Source organism: Candoia aspera, chromosome 1 (genome assembly GCF_035149785.1).
Source record: "Candoia aspera isolate rCanAsp1 chromosome 1, rCanAsp1.hap2, whole genome shotgun sequence".
NCBI classification, from domain to species: Eukaryota; Metazoa; Chordata; class Lepidosauria; order Squamata; family Boidae; genus Candoia; species Candoia aspera.
In genome coordinates this window covers 287,521,159-287,541,141 of record NC_086153.1, presented here as the reverse complement: position 1 = coordinate 287,541,141, position 19,983 = coordinate 287,521,159, and the positions used below count along the sequence as shown (strand labels likewise).

General features: G+C 38.5%; 1 protein-coding gene across 2 annotated transcripts in view; it reads left to right on the top strand.

The window, feature by feature from the left end:
- The window catches only part of NOVA1 (NOVA alternative splicing regulator 1), a 132,882-nt gene that overhangs the window by 88,299 nt on the left and 24,600 nt on the right, over positions 1–19,983 (top strand). The gene's annotated exons all lie outside the window — the stretch shown is intronic.

The following is a 19,983-nucleotide window of genomic DNA, read 5'->3' as shown; positions in this document are numbered from 1 at the left end:
CATTCAAAAAATTTGTTTTGTGTTTATAATTAATGTAAAAGATGCTAAAAAGTAAAAATTACCATTATGGTTCTGTGATATCTTTTACTTTAGGTCTTATAACTAATATTTATCTTTGTTTAGAGTAGATTAAATTTGCTTCTTTTGCTAAATAAGAAAGGCTGTTTCAGTGGTACATAATTCTTCTGTTGTCCATAATTCTTTGGGTGAGATGAGCAATGGCAAAATTTGATTGATAAACAAATAAATTAAATAATTTGTTTTTTTATTGTTTTGTATTTCTCAAAATTGTCCTTAAAATAGTACCTGAGGTATTCTTCCAGATTTTCATAATATGGAAGATCAGTTGAATTTCAGAAGGTCTACTGTGTTTCTGATGGTGGAAACTTGAACAAGGAAAGTGAAATTAAATCTATATTTGCTTTTCTACTTATGCAAATGGAAAAGTAAGATAAGTGCAATAGAACTGCTTTGTAAGCATTGTGAGAACTGTTACATAAATGTGGGCAATAGAGGAGATACTTTTGTTCCATTCCTTGTCCTTTGTATCCAACTTGTGACGTATTTCTACTGTTCCCTGGTGTCTAAACTCCAAGGAAACCCTTAAACAATCCCTAGGTTCACTGCTTGAGGGTGAATAAACTGAAATTAAATCCAGAAAAGTTAGAGGTACTGTTAGTATAAGGAGTTTTTGTTTTTGTTTTTAATTGGTTTTCTGGAAGGAATTCTATTTCCTTGAAATAACATATCTCTGTTCTGGGAATTCTCCTTGATCCTGACCTGTGCCTGGATTTCGAGATGCCAACAGTGAAAAATTATGTTTAGGTGTCAGCTGGACTCATTCTTCGGCTAGACTGTGCTAGCAACATATGCCTTGTCTCATCACAACTAGATTTCTGCACTGCACTCATTTCTGCAAAAGGAATTGCTGTGCTGTTAAGCTATGCAGTATCAGAACAATATTATAACTATCTTGAGAGATATGTACTGGTTGCAAGTTTTGTTTTTGGTTTGTTTTTGGTTTTTTTCAGGGCACAAATTAAGAAAAGAGTCCCCTTTTTTGGGAGAGATGGGTGGTGATAGAAATTTGGAAAATAAAATTAAATAAATAAATAAATAAAATAAGGTGTACTTTAATGTTGTGAAATGTTCTGAATGACAAGACAAAACTGCCCAATAAGAAAGAAGGTTGATATTAAAGGGCTGAACAGGCTGTATTCTTAGTCCTTTCCAATTTGCTAGGCTTATTATAGTACTCTGTTTTTAGAAATTAATATGAGAACTAACAAAATATTGGTTCGTACTTCTTTTTTTATTCTCTGTGCCTCAGTATCCATTCAAGATACTGACAAGTCAAACCCAATACAGGCTGGTTTAGTTTGCATATTTGGGGTGGGAGATGGGGTCGATAAGAATATATGTGGATTAAAATGTATTTTTAATTTTTGATCTACTGTAGTTAATTACATTGCTTAGATTTTTAAATTATTTATATCCTTTGCGATATTTATGAATGGATGCAAATGAAGAAAGGTATTTGACTTCTGAGATGCATGTACATTCTTTCATAGGTATATTATTATGCAAATAATTTTCTGTTTTTTACTACCTTTTTTCTTGGAACCTATTTCAGGTGAGGTGATAAGTATGCTGACTGGCAATTCGGTCTAGATCGTAGCTATGATTAATATACAGCCTTATGGTATTGACAAAGATCACATAGAAGATCTCACATAAAAACAGTGGCCAGGTTACAACTTTTCAGAAACACTTGAGCTTTCTCAGTTGCTCAAAGCAAGATGATGATGATGATGATGATGATGATGATGTAATGTTTGGAGTAGCTTAAATGAATAATTGGAAAACTGACATCATACCTAGAATTCAAATCTTTGTACGCTATACTGTATCTTCGTTATGTGGTATTCTATACAGCTATCTATGGAAGGTTAGTAACAAAGGAAATCATCATCTGGGAATATTGGTCCTAGGATTGCTGCTATTCAGTAATTTTAAACTGCATAAAGAAGAGTTTTTGAATTTGCCTTTACCAAAACTCTTAGTAAATATTGATTATATTTCATACTTCACTTCTTTCACTGTCAGTGACATTTACTTTAGACTTCAAAATTGTAGTGCATTTCTTTTTTACAATCAGGTCTTTGTTATGACAGGTTCTTTCCCCTTATCACAATAGGAATTGTGAATAATTTGTATTACAGTAGTCCTGCTTCACTGAGAGCCAGTTTGGTGTAGTGGTTAATGCACTAGGTTGGAAACTGGAAGACTGTGAGTTCTAGTCTTGCCTTAGGCATGAAGCCAGCTGAGTGACTTTGGACCAGTCAGTCTGTCTCAGCCCTAGGAAGGAAGCAATGGCAAATCACATTTAAAAATCTTGCCAGAAATCCTTGCAGGGACTAGTCCAGGAAGTCACCAGGAGCCAACACTGACATGAAGACACCCTCCACAAAAAAAAGTCCTGCTTCAAGCAAATCTACTCTGTTTTCTTCAACATTTATTTTCTCAGTTAAAATGGATATTGATATTTTTCTCAGTTTTATCCATTGTGGCAGTAGATAAGTGAGGTGGATTGCAAGTATCTGACCATAGGATATCAGAAGATATCCTGTGTCCATACCAGTAAGAGACAAATTGTACCAATGGAGTTAAGAAGAACTGAAAACAACATCATACGAGTGTTACTGGACAACTGCTAAGCATACTTATTCTTGTAAGCATGGTACTGTCTCTAGGTCCTCTAGTTCCAGTGTCACAGAAAGTATCCTTTTGTTAAGAATGCATCCTTCTGTTGAGGCCCCAGATTTGTGTCACTGTCAGTGGTAGTGATTGCTTCCTACCTTACAATACTTTACAAACTTACCTTACAATACTTTACAAACTATTGCTGTTTATACTTCTTTGGTTAGCTCTTAGGAAACAATTTATTTTCTTACCTTTAATTTTGCAGTTGTGAACCATTCAGGATGCTTATAATATGGCTCAGCTACTATTTAGATCATGATCTAAATGCCAGTAAACATCAAGGATTGGGCCATATGACACTTAAGTTTCAGATTTAGTAAAAATAATTTTGAAAAGTCTATGAAACATTTTTTATACTGAAAATATTTATTTCATCTTAAACTGCCTTTACACAGAGAGCGAGAGAGAATATAATGCATTCAGTAAAATAATACTCTATTACTATACAAGTTTACTTTTAAGATAAGGGGCTTTAACGGATTGTGTGCCATCAAATTGGTGTTAATCCTTAGTGATCATATAGATGGAGGCACTGTTTATTATACTAATTTTGCCAATAATCCAAACTTTCTGTTCAATTAAAAAAAAAACATATTGAGTGGTATAAGTAGGGACAGAAATTGCAGGGGAAAGATCTAGTTTTTTTTTTTTTTTAAGAAAATCCCATTCAGAATGTCACAACAGTAAAGAGACGTGGTATTTCTATTCCATAAAGTGGAAGAAAGAGATAATAGAATTAGAATTAGAATTAGAATTAGAATTAGAATTAGAATAGAATAGAATAGAATAGAATAGAATAGAATAGAATAGAATAGAATAGAATAGAATAGAATAGAATAGAATAGAATAGAATAGAATAGGAAAAAAAACTTTTATTGTCATTCCACTATACACCAAGGTGCACATTAAAATGATTTTTTGTTGCAATTGGTTCACAAAAAATAATTACCATAATATATACAGTATGTGCCTGAGCAAATAAATGACTAGGTAAAGTACAATAAGTAAAGAGGGAGATTGAAAGAAAGGGTGGGAGTGATGTGAATCAGAATACAGAGGATAACAAATAATTGCTGAAAGAATCTAAGTGGTATACAGTTTTTCCAGTTTGCTGTCTCCATATCTTTTCTGAAATCGATAAAGGGTTCTAGTTGTATATTGAAAGTTCAAAAACATGCCACTTACTATTGCTGAACATTGATAGGCCTCAGATATTCTTGATTTAATATTCTAGACTTTCTAAAAAATATGTCTCAGTTCCACAATAAGGAATATAGTTTGTTGTTTATTTGTTTAGTCGCTTCCGACTCTTCGTGACTTAATGGACCAGCCCACGCCAGAGCTTCATGTCGGTTGTCAACACCCCCAGCTCCCCCAGGGACCGGTCCGTCACCTCTAGAATATCACCCATCCATCTTGCCCTTGGTCGGCCCCTCTTCCTTTTGCCTTCCACTCTCCCTAGCATCAGCATCTTCTCCAGGGTGTCCTGTCTTCACCTTATGTGGCCAAAGTATTTCAGTTTTGCCTTAATATCATTCCCTCAAGTGAGCAGTCTGGCTTTATTTCTTGGAGTATGGACTGGTTTGATCTTCTTGCAGTCCAAGGCACTCTCAGAATTTTCCTCCAACACCACAGTTCAAAAGCATCTATCTTCCTTCTCTCAGCCTTCCTTATGGTCCAGCTGTCGCAGCCATATATTACTATGGGGAACACCATTGCTTTAACTATGCGGACCTTTGTTGTCAGTGTGATGTCTCTGCTCTTAACTATTTTCTCGAGATTTGTCATTGCTCTTCTCCCAAGGATTAAGCGTCTTCTGATTTCCTGACTGCAGTCAGCATCTGCAGTAATCTTCGCACCTAGAAATACAAAGTCTTTCACTGCTTCTACATGTTCTCCCTCTATTTGCCAGTTATCAATCAAGCTGGTTGCCATAACCTTGTTTTTTCTGAGGTTTAGCTGCAAGCCAGCTTTTGTACTTTCTTCTTTCACCTTGATCATAAGGCTCCTCAGTTCCTCTTTGCTTTCAGCCATCAAAGTGGTATCATCTGCATATCTGAGATTGTTAATGTTTCCTCCAGTGATTTTAACCCCAGCCTTGGATTCCTCAAGCCCAGCATGTTGCATGATGTGTTCTGCATACAAGTTGGATAGGTAGGGTGAGAGTATACAAGCCCTGCCGTACTCCTTTCCCAATCTTAAACCAGTCTGTTGTTCCGTGGTCTGTTCTTACTGTTGCTACTTGGTCGTTATGCACATTCTTCAGGAGGCATACAAGATGACTTGGTATCCCCATACCGCTAAGAACTTGCCACAATTTGTTATGGTCCACACAGTCAAAGGCTTTAGAATAGTCAATAAAACAGAAATAGATGTTTTTTCTGAAACTCCCTGGCTTTTTCCATTATCCATCGGATATTGGCAATTTGGTCCCTAGTTCCTCTGCCTTTTCTAAACCTAGCTTGTACATCTGGCTCCATGAATTGCTGAAGTCTACCTTGCAGGATCTTGAGCATTACCTTACTGGCATGTGAAATGAGTGCCACTGTTCGATAGTTATGGCGATATAAGTTGATTTTTTCCAGTCTGATGGCCATTCTTGTGTTTTCCAAATTTGCTGGCATATAGCATGCATTACCTTGACAGCATCATCTTGCAAGATTTTGAACAGTTCAGCTGGGATGCCGTCGTCTCCTGTTGCCTTGTTATTAGCAATGCTTCTTAAGGCCCATTCAACCTCACTCTTCAGGATGTCTCGCTCTAGCTCATTGACCACACCATCAAAGCTATACCTGGTATTGTTATCTTTCCTATACAGATCTTCTGTATATTCTTGCCACCTTTTCTTGATCTCTCCTTCTTCTGTTAGGTCTTTGCCATCTTTGTTTTTGATCATACCCATTTTGGCCTGGAATATACCTCCGATGTTTCTAATTTTCTGGAAGAGGTCTCTTGTCCTTCCTATTCTATTGTCTTCTTCCACTTCCATGCATTGCTTGTTTAAAAATAATTCCTTATCTCTTCTGGCTAACCTCTGGAATTTTGCATTTAATTGGGCATATCTCCCCCTATCACTGTTGCCTTTTGCTTTCCTTCTTTCTTAGGCTACTTCTAGTGTCTCAGCAGAGAGCCATTTTGCCTTCTTGGTTTTCTCTTTCTTTGGGATGTATTTTGTTGCCACCCCCTGAACCATGTTGCGAACTTCTGTCCATAGTTCTTCCGGGACCCTATCTACTAAGTCCAGTCCCTTAAATCGATTCTTCACCTCCACTGCATATTCCTTAGGAATATTAGTGAGCTCATATCTAGCTGATCTGTGGGTCTTCCCTAATCTCTTTAGTCTGATCCTAAATTGTGCAATAATAAGTTCATGATCTGAACTACAGTCAGCTCCAGGTCTTGTTTTTACCAACTGTATAGATGTCCTCCACCTTTGGCTGCAAAGGATGTAGTCAATCTGATTTCAGTGTTGTCCATCTGGTGAGGTCCATGTATAAAGCCGTCTCTTAGGTTGTTGAAAGAGAGTGTTTGTTATGCAGAGTGAGTTGTCTTGGCAAAATTCTATCAGCCTATGTCCTGCTTCATTTTGTTCTCCCAGGCCATGCTTACCTGTAATTCCAGTTGTCATTTGACTGCCCACCTTAGCATTCCAGTCTCCTGTGATGAAAATAACATCTCTTTTAGGCGTGTCGTCCAGTAGGTGCTGCAGATCCTCATAGAACTGCTCTACTTCAGCTTCTTCAGCATTTGTGGTTGGGGCGTATATTTGGATCACTGTGATGTTAGATGGCTTGCCCTGAATTCGGATTGAGATCATTCTATCATTTTTTGGTTCGCTGATGCCCAAAATGTCTATCTTTAATCTTGACATCTCACCAATAACCACATCCAATTTGCCCTGGCTCATAGATCTTACATTCCAGGTTCCAATGGCGTGTTGATCCTTAGAACATTGGATTCGCCGTTCACCACCAGCACCGTCAGCTGCTAGCCATCCTTTTGGCTTTGAGCTAGCTGCGTCATCATGTCTGGGGCTAGTTGAACTCATCCTCTGTTCCTCCCCAGTAGCATTTTGACCCTCTTCCGACTTGGGGGTCTCATCTTCCGATGGTATACCGACATATCTCTGGTTGTACTGATCCATTGAGTTTTCATGGCAAGAATACTGGGGTGGGTTGCCATTACCTTCCCCAGGGATCACATTTAGTCTGACCTCTCTGTCATGACCTTCCCGTCTTGGGTGGCCCTTCACGGTTTAGCTCATGGCATCATTGAGGTGCTCAAGCTCCAGCACCACGACAAGGTAACGATCCTTTTCCTGATGAAGAAATGTAGTAGGCATATTTAAAATAACACCAATAGGAAAATCATGACAGTAGAGGTGATTGAGCACATACTGTAACTTGATTGTATATAAGAGATATAGACATTCTAAAAAAAAAAATCTAATAATAATTTACCATTTCACCCAAATCTAGATCAGAACTTCTTCTCAAAAGAGACATAAAATTTTATCACCCCTGGAGTCCTTGGTACTCTCTGAGTTTTCTTGCAGATGTTTCATTGCCAGACTAAGCAACATCTTCAGTGCAAAAGGGGAGGGGACTTACTCTCTGTTTATATACCTTGGTTTGTCCAGCTTGTGTTGGTGGAGGTTGTCCTGTCCAGACTATGCAGTCAGGCAAGGTCTTATAAAACACACTTTATTAAATAACTATTTACAATAATAAAGCCTTTGAATACGAAGACTCAAATCAAGAAGCCCAACTGGCACAACAGGCAGCAAAACAGGACTCTCACTGGACAGGTAGACTGGATGCAACTGGAACGTAATGTGCTGGAAGCAACAGAACTTGAACTGGAATGGTGTGCTGGAGCTGTTCTGATGCTGGATCACTGGAAATCTGGAACTGGGTTGGGTCTGGACATGGCAACCGGATCTTGGAGTCATGACTTGAACTCGGAACAAGGCTAGACATGGCTGGAGGACCTGGACTAGGCAGAATTCTTAGGACTGGAGACTTCGAGCAAGACTCAGAACTCGGAACAAGGCTGGACTTGACTGGATGCCCCGTACTAGTCTGAATTCTCTGGACTAGGAACTTGAAGCAAGGCTGGAAATTGGAAGCATGACTGGACTCAGCTGGAAGCCCCAGACTAGGCTGAATTCTCTGGACTGGGAACTTGGAGCAAGGCTGGAAACCAGAAGCAAGGCTGGACTTGACTGAAAGCACTGGGCTAGACTGGATTTCCTGGACTGGGAACTTGGAGCAAGACTGGAAACTGGAAGCAAGGCTAGATTCGACTGGAAGCCCCGAGCTAGAGTGGATTTCCTGAACTGGAGACTTGGTGCAAGGCTTTGATCTTGGAACGAGTCTGGACTCGACTGGAAGCCCCGGACTAGACTGGATTCTCTGGGCTGAGGGCTTGGAGCAAAACTTGGATCTTGAAGCAAGGCTGGGCTTGGCTGGAGATCTTGGACTGGACTGGCAACCATATCCTGAGTAAGATAGATGTGAAATTCCTGGACCCAACTGAGTGGGCGAAGCACCGTTGCTCCATACCAAGAACAAACGGCGACACTGGAGTTGTGAAGCGTGACTATGCCGCTGAGTAGTTTGCAGAGTTTCGAGGCAGGAAGCAAAGTGGAGGCTGCTGGGTGCAGCTGACGCTGATTCCTCAATTGCAGCAGACTTGGGATTCAATTTCTCCTTGAAGTGGAGCGAAGGCGCTGGTTCCTCTTCGGCAACAGACGCTGTCTCCAATGCTGGCAGGGACTTTCTTCCGAAGCTGCAGGCTTGAAGGATTGGTTGTCTCCGATTTTTGGTGCACTTGGAATCTCCTGTAGCCAATCGGGCTGCTTTCTCCTTCATGCACTTTTCAGCCCATCGTTGGCGCGCGCTGATTGGAGGATTCAAATCCTCCCCCAAATATTGCCCAATCAGCGCCATGGATTCTTCCCACGCTGCTGACTCATCCTGGAGTTTTGTTTTCCCAAATTCAGCCTGGTAAGCTTCCAATTCCTCCTCTGACTCAGAAAGAGTTTCACTTCCTGAGTCAGAGCTGGGCGAGGCAGGCTTTCTTCTGACAGATGTGTTGTTCTCTCCGTGGGAGTTCCTTGATTGGGCTGTTGTTTGCTGCTTGGTTGATTGACTGAGTTAATAGTTCCTTCATTATACCTTAATCAAGGTAAAAATTGTTCATCTGGTGTTAATCCTGGTGTTAATCTTTGCATATCTGGGTATTGATTGCTAGCGAGGAGGCGTTCCGGTCTTTTGGCTTTTCTATTGTCTCTCTTGAATGGTATGAGTTAATACTATAATACTATATATAATATATAATAATGGTATGAGTTAATAGTTCCTTGATTAGGGTGTATTGTGCTGTTTGATTGTTCATCTGGTGTTAATCCTAGTGTTGATTTTTGATTTTTGCATAACTGGGTGTTGATTGCTGACGAGGCAGTGTACTGGTCTTTTGGCTTTTCTATTGTCTCTTGAATGGTATGTAAATGTTGTTTACCTCTATGTGTCTGTTGATGGCTGCTTTGTCTGAGTGCCAGGTTTCCAGGAATTCTCTAGCATTTTTGGATTTGGCTTGGTTTAGGATGCTCACAGTTTCCCAGTTGAAACTATGGTTGAGTCTGTCCATGTGTTGTGAGATTAAGGAGTTCTCATTGTGTCTTCTGACTGCTAGTTGGTGTTCGTGGATGCGCTTTGCTAGTCTTCTGCCTGTCTGTCCTATATAGTGGCTGTTACAATCCTTACACTGTATGTTGTAGATAACTCCTGTTTTTTTCTTCTTGGGCGACTGGGTCTTTTGGGTTACTTAAGATGTTTTGAAGTGTTTTGGTTGATTTGTGTGCTGTGGTGATGCCGTTTGGTTGTAACAGTCTGTTGGTAGTTTCTGAGATGTTTCTGATATATGGCATTGTTATCAACTGTCCAAATCCTTCTCCGGCTTAGGTTAGTATCTGAGGCAGAGAAAACTTTTCAGCTTGCCGGCCCTTTCCTTCCCCAAAACACTCATAACATTTTTTTATAATTTTGTCTGCAATCAGTGTAATGACCCACACGCTCAAGCATTCACTCAAGGACAGTTCGGAGTCTTAGGCTCTTTTAAACTGTTTAATGACAGTCAGATTGTTTGTTTGTTTGTTTATCCATCCATCCGACCATTTAGAAGACCAAAAAGAAACTATTTTTGAGCTATCCCCCATGCAGTTCATTAATTAAAGAGAAGGATGGGGTGTGGGGAATGAATTTTTTTCTGAACCCCTTGAGTTGACTCTTGAAATGGATTAAACTTTTACAATGGTTTAGGGAATCAAGGTATATTTGGGACATCTTTTAAATTTTCTAGATGCCACATTCATTATATACTGGAGGGCTCATTTTTATAGCACTACTACCACTTCACTCTGCAGGAGGGGTGGCTTAATCAGAATTTGCATGGTGAAAGAGACAGACAGAGAGAGATGCTGTAGTGATTAATTTTATTTAAAATTAATAAAGTATTGGAAAAGGTATTCCAGCAGATGATCCATTATACTAACAGATGTGTCTGTCTTTTATTTTATTTTATTTTATTTTATTTTATGATTTATAAGGCCACCCAAATCAAACAATGTGACTCTGGGTGGCCTTATAAATCAGTGAGTAAATGTTGTTGCCATAAGAGAAATTGTGGGACTTTAATTTGCTTTATCTAAATGCGGGGTTGGAAGTTGCTCAGAACTTCATGGCCATCATGACAGCCATGGGCTTATCCCAGTTCATGCAGGGCCCAATGCATAACAGCAGTCATATGCCTGACCTGGTCTTCTTCTTGGTGCAATGGCAAGATGATCTGGACTTGGTGGAAGTAACATTTTCTCCCCTGTCATGGTCAGATCACCATCTTGTAACCTTGCAGTTCTCTGGCATCACACCCCATCTTAAGGAGGCTGGACCTATTAGATACACACACACACACACACACACACACAACTAATGGAACCATTTGGGTTCCAGAGGGAACTTGGGGTTGTTCCAGAGGGTCTGCTTCATGGTTCAACCAAAGCCCTGGTGGCTGCCTACAATGAGAGGGCAGCTGAGGCACTGGATCAGATTGAGCCTGAACAGCCTCTCCTCCCTTGGGGATCCTGGAATTTCCCCTTGGTATGTGGAGGAGCTAAGGGAGATGAAGCAGGAGAACCTGGAGCATCACTGGAGGACTACAGGAAACAAACATGATCGAAACATGATTGAATGACTGAACTTTTTCTCAGATGCTTTGTGTTTTATGTTTTCTGCATGTTGTTTTATTATTTTTAATACTGTTAGCTGCCCAGAATCATGCATTTGAGATGGGTGGCCATATACATCAATAGATAGATAGATGATAGATGATAGATGATAGATGGATAGATAGATAGAAGAATCTTGCCCATAATTATTAAAATTGACAACCATTTGTAATATTGCTTTATCTTTTCTTATCAATTTAAATTATATATTTGATCCAAGTATCTCAGTAGGCTAGAAAGTGAGAGCCAGTTTGGTCTAGTGCTTAAGGCAACGGGATAGAAACCAGGAGACTGAGTTTCATGAAAGCTGGCTGGGTGACCTTGGGCCAGTCACTCTCTCTCAGCCCAACTCACCACACAGGGTTGTTGTTGTGGGCAAAATAGGAGGAGGAAGGAGTATTATGTTTGCCGCCTTAAGTTATTTATAAAAATAATAAAGGCAGGATAGAAAATAAATAAATAAGTGGCTAAAATTTAACAAGAGAAACTAAATACACAGCTATAGGGCCAGGATGGCTTGGTAATAGTTTTTGATTGATTATGTGACATCAAGTTGATGTTGACTTTTAGCAACCACGTAGATAGATCTTCTCCATGACGATCTGGTCCTAACCTGGTCTTTCAGGCCTTCCAGTGGTGCACCAATCGCCACTGTAACAGAGACTATCCACTTTGCTGCTGGTCATCCTCTTCTCTTTTCTTCCTTTGGTAATAGTACCAACTATCTAAATGGTCCCTTCCATAAAATCATGTAGATTTTAAAAAGCATGGGAAACAAGATGATGCATGCCTGCAAGAGATCACTTGGGGACCATCCCATTCCTCAAGGAGGCAAATATCTCCTCTTAGATCCATCCCAGTCTTAAAAGTTTTCTAATGTAGGATGGGCAAGACAGACAGCAGCCTCCAATTATTTTGTTCCATTAATCAAATTGTGTAATTTTAAATACATCCTCAGTAATATGATTAGATAGTGCACTAATTCCATATATCTCTGATTGTGTCATAGCAAAGGCAAGTAGGTAAACACAAATATGATGGCTGAAATGTCATGCAACTTTGACATAGCAATATTTTAAATGTTCAAAAGGTAGTATCTAATTTTAAAACTTAAATATTTATTTTCTAATCTACCTAATACTTAGGTGGATTGCAAAATTATATAATAATGTAGTAAAAAAATAACATAGTAAAAAATAACAGAAAATATGCTGCAAAATTCCACTATACCAACGACATTTTAAAAAGATCAGTATGAGTATTAGAGATGGCTTCCTAAAAGTAATTCCACAAACAATGTTCCACTGTTAAGAAGGGACCCTGTCTTATAGCCACCCAGCTGTTCTTTGCAACTTAATTTTCTCCATATGGATTAGCAGAAAGATAATTGTCAGTGAAATTTGATAAGCCTTGTATGGCTTTTGTTATCCTCGTACACATCACCATCTCTGATCCAAGTTCCTGGCAGATAACACATTTCATAAGCGAATGGGTTTGGTCAGCATACAATTGCTTCTAAGGCTTATGTTAATTTGTCACCAAATAGCACAACTGTTATTTTATCTTTTTGCATGCTCTCTATCCCTCAGCATTTACCATCCTATCTCCTGCCTTACAATGTCTCTTCCCCTGAAGCCTCTGATTCTGTGTCTTCAAGCAGGGCTTGGAGACTGTTTCTGAGTTCCAGTGCTCAGAATATGTTCTACATCATTTGCTTCTAACTGTTGCTGTGTGCAGCTGGCCATCCTTTGATGGAGAATTGCTACCTGTGTCAGCTCCTGTGTGACTTTGGTTTCTCATCAGTAGCAATGAAGTCACTCTTTAGTCCAATCCTTTCACTTTCTTCAAGTGCTAGTAGAAGTTTATATTTCTTGCAAATACATTCCTTTCAAGCAGGAATATACAGTACATATGCTACAAGTATGCAAGCCTGAGTCCTGTCCCTTTTTTTTATTTTTGAGGGACTGCTAATAGATGCTTTTTAAAAAATTTCTTCTGGTTTCCTTTTCAGACCTTCACACTGTTGCCTTACAAGAAAAAAATTGTTGAGGTTACATAACTTTTTGTTATACTTGTACACATTTTTCCTTTAGAAAGAACATTTATTAAGGTTTAATACCCCTGCCAAACTGATACTTGCTACAAGGTACTGGCTGTTTCAAATTCCTCCTCTGGTCTCTGCATAATCAATAAGAAACAGTTACTCAGACAAATATAGTCATGTGAAAGAGTAAATACATCCCACTGACATTTTTTACTTTTACAACTTATTTCAACATACAGATATTTGATCTTCATTTCAACAATATTGATAGATAAAAGGGATACAATATAAGAAGTACCATGCACCATTTACATTTTGTAGTCCATTGTGTAATTTAAATAAACATGAACACAAATTTTGTATGTGGAAAAAGTAAATACACCCCTACATTTATCACTACTTCAAATACCCTAAATTAGAATTAGGTGCACCAGATCAAGTGCAAACGATTAGAACGTCATTAGAGAGGATCTGGGAGGAATCTCTCTTATTTAAATCTCAGACATTTAGTTTGATTTGCTCTTTATTGTTGAAGTATGTGGTATCATCATGCCTAAATCGAGAGAGCTCTCTCAGGCTTTCAGAAAAAAAGATTAAAGATGCCTATGAGTCTGGGAGGGGATTTAAAAAGATTGCCAAACAATTGGACATCAATCATTCCACTGTCCAGAAGATCATCTACAAGTGGAGAATATTTCAAACTGCCAACTTTCCTCGTCCTGGCCAGGCTGTCCCAGCAATGTCAGCCAGAGAGCAGAATGAAAAATATTGAAAGAACCCCAGAATTTCATCACATGACCTACAGGTAGCTCTCATCATTATTGATGTCAAAGTGCATGAGTCTACCATTAGTAAGAAGCTGCACAAATTAGGTCTACATGGGAGGTGTACCAGGAGGAAAGCTTTGCTGTCCAGAAAGAACATCAGAGTAAAACTGAGGTTTGCTCATGAACACCTAGGCAAAGACTAGGACTTCTGAAATAATGCGCTCTGGACATAGGAGGCAAGGACAGAGTTATTTGGCCACATTATCGGAAGACGTATTTGGTGAAAACGAAAGAGAGCATTTCACCAAAAGAACCCGATACCAACTGTAAAGCATGTTGATGGAAATGTTATGATCTGGAACTGCTTTGCTGGACATTCAGCATCATAGAATCCACTGTGAATTCTCCATTGTAATGGAGGGTATTTGAGGATAACAGAGGGTATTGTGAGGCCATCTGTCAGAAGGTTGAGGCTCAACAAAAAATGGACCTTGCAACATGAAAATGACCCTAAAATTTCCAGTAAATCCATCAAGGAATGGCTAAAACAAGAAATGGAGGGTTCTGGAATGGCCAAGCCAAAGCCCAGATCTAAATCCAATTGAGATGCTGTGGAGTGATTTGAAATGGATTGTGCATTCAAGAAACCCCTCAAACATTGCACAGCTGGAAAAAATTCCTCCCAGTCAATAACAGAGACTGGTAGACAATTATAAGAAATGTCTACTTGAGTTGTTTCTGCCAAAGGGGGCAATGTCAGATATTAGAACCAAGAGTGTACTTATTTTCTCCACAGAAGGAAATTGCATATCTGTTAATTTTTTTGTTGAATAAATTATTGCAAAGTCAATTTTTCATAGGTTTTTTGTTCAAGTGCATCACCTTTATCTTTATATACTGTTTGAATAAAGATAAAATATTGGTATGTCCAAATATATTTAAAAAGATAAAAACTTTATATGGGGAATACTTATTTTTTCACATGGCTGTACAATGGCTGATGACTAGTTCTCAGAACTTCACAGGAAATTTCTTTTTCACCCCTTACTACTGTGTGCATGATCTTCAGAATACACAGTTTCCCTTATCATTTCCTCTTATCTCATCTTCCTGTTCGACTCCTTGACAAACTTTGATCTCCTGATTCACTCACTCACTTATCTTTGAGGTATTTTGGAAAAAAAATTAAATGACAGGTGACTTGAGGTTGGCAAATTTTGCCAATTGTTAAATTGAATTCAGTATAATCTTGACAGATGAGAAAAATGGCTCAAAAATAGTTTTGTCTAGTGGTTAAGGCATCAGGTTAGCAACCAGGTGACTTAGTCATGAAAGCCAGCTGGGTGACTTTGGGCCAATCACTCTCACCTCACAGGGTGGTTGTGGGAAAAATAGGAGAAGGAAGAAATACTAGGTATGTTCCCCGCCTTGAGTTATTTATAAAATTAATAAAGGCAGGACTTTAAAAAATCTAATCTAAAAAAGAAAACAATGAAAGTTAACAGATAAATGAAAATATATTTGTTTATGTAACAAAAAAAAAGATGGACGGTGGTTACCTGGCTTGATAATAGTACTTGCAAAAAGATTTTGGAATAGTAATTGATTGCAAATGAACACTATAATTCTCTTACAGTATTTAAAATGTATACAAAATGCATATGTTATAGACCAATATATGTATGAAAAGTAGGTACAAAAATGTATACTTTCAGAAAATGTATAAACACACATTTATTTATTTTTATTCCGCTGATTCACAAAACTATCGGGTTTAATAGACATGCAGTATTAAAAATACAGAATACAATCTTGTGGGCATGATGATACATGTTCATGCAGATTTTTAAAAAATAGCCTATTGATTGAACAAACAGAATGGAACAAAATGGAACAAAACTTGAAAGTAATCAGTTTGATAGAAGCAGAAAAAATAATCATTGCCTGTTTGATTTAGTCAACTTGACAAGAAGTGAAGTACTTTCATTCCATTTTTGTGTTGTAAAAATATTTCCAGTTAGTTGAGTTTTTACTTTCTGCACAGCCTGTTAGTTGGTTTAAGATTGAGATAAAGTATCATGTAACAAGTCTCGTCTCATTTCGTGTCAGAAGTGCAGGAAATAGAAAGGGGAAAAGTATTAATTAAAAGTTAAAAACATTTAATAAAAATATAAAATTTATATAGCTCTAGCCCAATACTGGGCCACATTGACGGCAGAGGTCTTTCCGACCAATAAGTCACTCTGTGTGCATGTCGGTCCCAAAGGGCACTGTAAAAGGTGGGTAGTTGTTTGAATATTGCTGCATTTGCAGCAAATGTCCTTGCCCTCAGGGAGAAACCCCAATTTTTCCATATGATCTTTAGTTTTGGCCAAACCAGTGTGCAATCTGTTTAAACATCTCCAAACTGTCCACCCCCCGTCCAAACCTCCAGGCAACTCCTCAAGCGGTTCTATCCAATTATGAAGCTGTTTTACTTGAGATTTCCATCTTTTTAATTGTTTTGTTTGAGGTGTAGTAGCAATCTCCTCAGCGCAGTCTGAGAAGCTCCTTCTTGTCTTCAATCTTTTTGTAGCATGTAACACCTTTCCATATTCCACGCCTTGTGTCACACTCCTTCTGATGCCTGGCGGGGCTATTCCCACCAAGATACATAATTTATCAAGTGGAGTGGAGCGTAAACATCTGGTAACAATGCAGCATGTGTCACTAAGTGCCCTATCTACCTGCGTAGAGTGCGCAGAGAAGCCCCAAATGAGTAGGCATACTCTCCCGCCGAGTAGCACAGTGCAAGGGCGGCCATGTGTAGAGTAGTAGGGTGAGCACCCCTAGTAGTACCAGCCAACTTTCTGAGAAGATTATTACGGGTGGAAATCTTTTGCTTTAAGTTGCAACAATGGTGTTTAAAGGTTAATGTCTGGTCCAGTGTTACACCAACATAACATGGCATCTCACAATGTGCCAGAATCACTCCATCCCAGATAATAGCAAGCCTACATTTGGCCTGCCTATTTTTGAGGTAGAATGCACAGACATTAGTTTTTGACAGGTTAGGTTTTAGTCCGTTCTCATTATAATATTCAGACATATTCTTAAGAGCCAGAGTGAGCTTGTCTTCCACTTCCTCAAAGTTAATTTCCTGAGTGGTAAGTGCCAAATTGTCAGCTTAGATGAACGACAGTGTATCAGGACTGACGGGTTGATCATTATTATGTGTGTGTGTATGTGTGCGCATATGTATGTGTGTGTGTATATATGTGTGTGTATGTGTGTGTATATATATATATAATAACAGGAGGGCAAGGACACTCCCCTGTGGGAGACCATGCCGCTGAACTCTCCATTGACTCTTTTTTTCCCTGGAATTCAATAAGGAATTGCCGATTCTCGGGTATTGCCTCAATGCATTTAGATAAAGCAAGATCATGCATAGTATTATATAATTTCAAGAGAAGCCTCCTATACTTAACTGTGTCATAAGCCGCAGATAAATCGATGAAAGCAGCTCCTGTGATTAAACCTAACTGAAAGCCATCCTCTATATGCTGGACAAGATTAAGTACCTGGCCTGTGCAGGACTTTCCCGGCTGAAAACCAGCTTGCTGGGGGATAAGAATCGGTTCCATAGCAGGAAGCATTCTGTTTAGAAGAACTCTCTCATAGAGTTTAAAAAGATGGCAAAGGAGGGAAATTGGATGAAAATTCTTTGGGTCATTCAGTTCTTTTCCAGGTTTCAAAAGTGCAATAACCCAGGCTTTCCTCCAGATCTTCGGAATATGATTTGAGGCCACACATACATTAAAAAGTGACAGCAACCTTTGCTTAGCGAAATCCCCAGTTGTTGTTGTTTTTTTTCTAACACGAGTATCATCCAATCCTGCAGCTTTTCCGTTCTTCATATAATTTTCCATTATATTCTTAAAATATATTTTTATCATAAAAGTATAAAAGAAAGGTTTCATATTTCTAAATGGGTATAAAAATACCCACTTGAGACATTTTTAATTAGGAGAGGGGAATTATCATCCTGAATAAGGTAAAGGCCTTTGTGCTTGAGGCTTTTTAAGTTTCGGGAGGCTGTTAAACTGTTCTAAGTAACCTGTTTAGAAGTGATTTAGTTCTATACTATGGCACAATTACAGGTCCGACATTTTCTTCTAACTCTTGTTTAAATTGTTACTTTTCTTCTTTTAGCAAGGTCAAGTGGCTAGTTCTGGATATAATTTATTCTCAGATTATGGATGAACCTTGAATTCTTACATGAATATAGATTTTTAAAAATAGTAAAAATCATAGAGAAAACTTTGTTATACAGCTGAGATCCAGTTATTCCCATTTTTTTTTAAATCTCACATACTGTTTTACAGTGCCAAATAAAATGTATGAAGAAAGCTCATGAGCATATTCTAAATATAATATAACTGTTGTATTCTAGGCATTAGTATGCCTTATTGCCTTTGAATCTGAAGACTCACTATAACTGTGAAAGCTTACCCCTGGTAGATTCGTGATAGCTGACTTTAATTCCATTCAAAAGTCATCTGAATAAGAGGCCTCATTTTTTTTCTATCAGTAAACTCTATCAAATAATGATTCAGTGAATGAGTAGGTGTGTTTTTGTATCTTGTTCTGAATGTATGCATACAAACTTCAGTGTATGACCAAAGCTCAAGTATTAACTCTTGCAATCAGCAAATCTGATGGTACTGTTATTTAATGGCAGATCAATCCATAGTAAAGTAGTGTGCTGAGAACATTTTGGGATAGAGATGGTAGGGACCAAAGACCATCTAGGTCAGTCCCTTGCTTAGTGCTTGAAATCAAATTAAAACATTTCTGATAAATAGCTTTCCGTCATCTTCTTAATCACTTTTGATGAAAGGAACATACCACTTCTTTTAATAAATGAATTTACTGTCAAACTGCTCTTATTATTAGGAGGTTTTCCCTAATATTCAATCACAATGTGCCTCCCCATAACTTTAGTCCATTCTGTGTCCTGCACTCTGGAACAAGAGAAAACAGGTTTAATCTTCTACGAACATACCATCAGATATTTTTCACAATGTCACCATATCCCCCATCACTACCACCACCACCATCAATAACATACCCAACTCTTTCAATCTGTCTTCAATGGACTTTTTTTTTTAACTTCCCTGATCAAATTTGTTGCCTTTCTCTGACAAAAGCAGAATAAGGTGAAACAATTTATTCTTGTCATTTAGAAATTATATTTCAGTTGATATATTTCAGCCTAAATTGGAATTGCTTTTTTTGCAGGCCCATCACACTGCTGAGTCACATTAAGCTTGTAATTAATCGCAATACCAAGCTTCTTTTCACACATGCTATTAGCAAATCCAGTTCATTTATTTTTTTTCCCTAACTGTAGAACTATGCATTTGTCTCTGTTTTCATTCTATTACTTTCAGTCCACTGCCATAACCTATCAAGATTATTTTGAATTTTAGAATATTAGCTATCCCATCCACTTTTGTGTCATCTGCATATTTTCATTTCTTCCACCTCTTAATCCAAGTCATTACTGGACCTAAGGCCAAAGCTTTCAGCACCCCACTTAATACCTTATTGTAGCTTAATGAGGAGCTATTGATGAACACATTTTGAATATGATTTTCAAATCAGCTGTTGATTAGTGTGGTAAATCCATGCTGACTTCTAATAATCATTGTGTTGATTTCTAAATTATTATAGTTCATTCACTTCAGGATCCACTATAAAATCTTTCCAGGTATCAGTGTCAGAGTGACTGGTCTCTGGTTCCCTGGATCCTCCTTTTCTTTAGTCAGGATTCAGGCCTGGATGTGGTACCAAAACTGCATTCGTCATTCTTGCTGATGTCCTTTTGTGGGATCAGAATAGGGAGTCTGACTCTCCTGCTCCTGGTTTTGATTCTGTCAACCATAGTATCCTTTTGGACCAACTGAGAGTTGGGAGTGGAAGGCTGTTTTGCAGTGATTTTTCTTCCTGAATCATTGTTTTCAACCAGTGTTTGGGTCGGGGGATGTTGAACCCTAGGAAATTCCACTATAGGATGCCACAGAACTCAGTCCTCTCTCCCTTGCTATTTAACATCTACATGAAATCACTTGGAAAAA